Source organism: Triticum urartu, chromosome 2 (assembly GCF_003073215.2).
Source record: "Triticum urartu cultivar G1812 chromosome 2, Tu2.1, whole genome shotgun sequence".
Classification (NCBI taxonomy): Eukaryota; Viridiplantae; Streptophyta; class Magnoliopsida; order Poales; family Poaceae; genus Triticum; species Triticum urartu.
This window is the reverse complement of record NC_053023.1, coordinates 78,973,143-78,976,444: the sequence shown is the minus strand read 5'-3', so window position 1 is coordinate 78,976,444 and position 3,302 is coordinate 78,973,143.

The following is a 3,302-nucleotide window of genomic DNA, read 5'->3' as shown; positions in this document are numbered from 1 at the left end:
TCGTCGGTATCTCAATACCTAGTTCAATCTCTTTACCGGCAAGTCTCTTTACTCGTTCTGTAATACATCATCTCACAACTAACTCATTAGTTGCAATGCTTGCAAGGCTTATGTGATGTGCATTACCGAGAGGGCCCAGAGATACCTCTCCGACAATCGGAGTGACAAATCCTAATCTCAAAATACGCCAACCCAACATGTACCTTTGGAGACACCTGTAGAGCACCTTTATAATCACCCAGTTACGTTGTGACGTTTGGTAGCACACAAAGTGTTCCTCCGGTAAACGGAAGTTTCATAATCTCATAGTCATAGGAACATGTATAAGTCATGAAGAAAGCAATAGCAACATACTAAACGATCGGGTGCTAATCTAATGGAATGGGTCATGTCAATCATATCATTCACCTAATGATGTGATCCCGTTAATCAAATAACAACTCTTTGTCCATGGTTAGGAAACATAACCATCTTTGATTAACGAGCTAGTCTAGTAGAGGCATACTAGTGACACTCTATTTGTCTATGTATTCACACATGTATTATGTTTCCGATTAATACAATTCTAGCATGAATAATAAACATTTATCATGATATAAGGAAATAAATAATAACTTTATTATTGCCTCTAGGGCATATTTCCTTCAGTCTCCCACTTGCACTAGAGTCAATAATCTAGTTCACATCGCCATGTGATTCAACACTAATAGTTCACATCACCATGTGATTAACACCCATAGTTCACATCGTCATGTGACCTATACCCAAAGGGTTTACTAGAGTCAATAATCTAGTTCACATCGTTTATGTGATTAACACCCAAAGAGTACTAAGGTGTGATCATGTTTTGCTTGTGAGATAATATTAGTCAACGGGTCTGTCACATACAGATCCGTAAGTATTTTGCGAATTCTATGTCTACAATGCTCTACACGGAGCTGCTCTAGCTAATTGCTCCCACTTTCAATATATATCTAGATCGAGACTTAGAGTCATCCAGATCTGTGTCAAAACTTGCATCGACGTAACTTTTTACGACGAACCTTTTGTCACCTCCATAATTGAGGAATATTTCCTTATTCCACTAAGGATAATTTTGACCGATGTCCAGTAATCTACTCTTAGATCACTATTGTACTCCCTTGGTTAACACAGTGTAGGGTATACAATAGATCTGGTACACAGCATGGCATACTTTATAGAACCTATGGCTGAGGCATAGGGAATGACTTTCATTCTCTTTCTATCTTTTGCCGTGGTCGGGCTTTGAGTCTTACTCAATTTCACACCTTGTAACACAGCCAAGAACTCTTTCTTTGACTGTTCCATTTTTGAACTACTTCAAAATATTGTCAAGGTATGTACTCATTGAAAAAACTTATCAAGCGTCTTGATCTATCTCTATAGATCTTGATGCTTAATATGTAAGCAGCTTCACCGAGGTCTTTCTTTGAAAAACTTCTTTCAAAATACTCCTTTATGCTTTGCAGAATAATTCTACATTATTTCCGATCAACAATATGTCATTCACATATACTTATCAGAAATGCTGTAGTGCTCCCACTCACTTTCTTGTAAATACAGACTTCACCGCAAGTCTGTATAAAACTATATGCTTTGATCATACTATCAAAGCGTTTATTCCAACTCCGAGAGGCTTGCACCAGTCCATAAATGGATCGCTGGAGCTTGCACACTTTGTTAGCTCCTTTTGGATCGACAAAACCTTCCGGCTGCATCATATACAACTCTTCTTCCAGAAATCCATTCAGGAATGCAGTTTTGACATCCATTTGCTGGATTTCATAAAATGCGGCAATTGCTAACATGATTCGGACAGACTTAAGCATAGATACGAGCGAGAAACTCTCATCGTAGTCAACACCTTGAACTTGTCGAAATCCTTTTTGCGACAATTCTAGCTTTGTAGATAGTAACACTACTATCAGCGTCAGTCTTCCTCTTGAAGATCCATTTAATCTTAATGGCTCGCCGATCATTGGGCAAGTCAATCAAAGTCCATACTTTGTTCTCATACATGGATCTCATCTCAGATTTCATGGCCTCAAGCCATTTCACAGAATCTGGGCTCATCATCGCTTCCTCATAATTCGTAGGCTTGTCATGGTCAAGTAACATGACCTCCAGAACTGGATTACCGTACCACTCTGGTGCGGATCTCACTCTGGTTTACCTACGAGGTTCGGTAGTAACTTGATCTGAAGTTACATGATCATCATCATTAGCTTCCTCACTAATCGGTCTAGTAGTCACAGGAACAGATTTCTGTGATGAACTACTTTCCAATAAGGGAGCAGGTACAGTTACCTCATCAAGTTCTACTTTCCTCCCACTCACTTCTTTCGAGAGAAACTCCTTCTCTAGAAAGGATCCATTCTCAGCAAAGAATATCTTGCCTTCGGATCTGTGATAGAAGGTGTACCCAACAATTTCTTTTGGGTATCCTATGAAGACGCACTTCTCCGATTTGGGTTTGAGCTTATCAGGTTGAAACATTTTCACATAAGCATTGCAACCTCAAACTTTAAAAAACAACAACTTTGGTTTCTTGCCAAACCACAGTTCAGATTGTGTCGTCTCAACGGACTTAGATGGTGACTTAGATGGTGCCCTTTTAAACATGAATGCAGCTGTCTTTAATGCATAACCCCAAAACAATGTTGGTAGATCGGTAAGAGACGTCATAGATCGCACCATATCTAATAAAGTACGGTTATGACGTTCGGACACACCATTATGCTGTGGTGTTCCAGGTGGCGTGAGTAGTGAAACTATCTCACATTGTTTTTAACTAAAGGCCAAACTCGTAACTCAAATATTTTACTTCTGCGATCATATCGTAGAAACTTTCATTTTTGTTACAATGATTCTTCACTTCACTCTGAAATTCTTTGAACATTTCAAATGTTTCAGACTTGTGTTTCATCAAGTAGATATACTCATATCTGCTCAAATCATTTGTGAAGATCAGAAAATAATGATACCTGCCACGAGCCTCAATATTCATCGGACCACATACATCAGTATGTATGATTTTCAACAAATCTGTTGCTCGCTCCATTGTACTGGAGGACGAAGTCTTAGTCATCTTGCCCATGAGGCATGGTTCGCAAGCATCAACTGATTCATAATCAAGTGATTCCAAAAGCCCATCAGTATGGATTTTCTTAATGCGCTTTACACCAATATGACCTAAACGGCAGTGCCATAAATAAATTGCACCATCATTATTAACTTTGCATCTTTTGGTTTCAATATTATGAATATGTGTATCACTATGA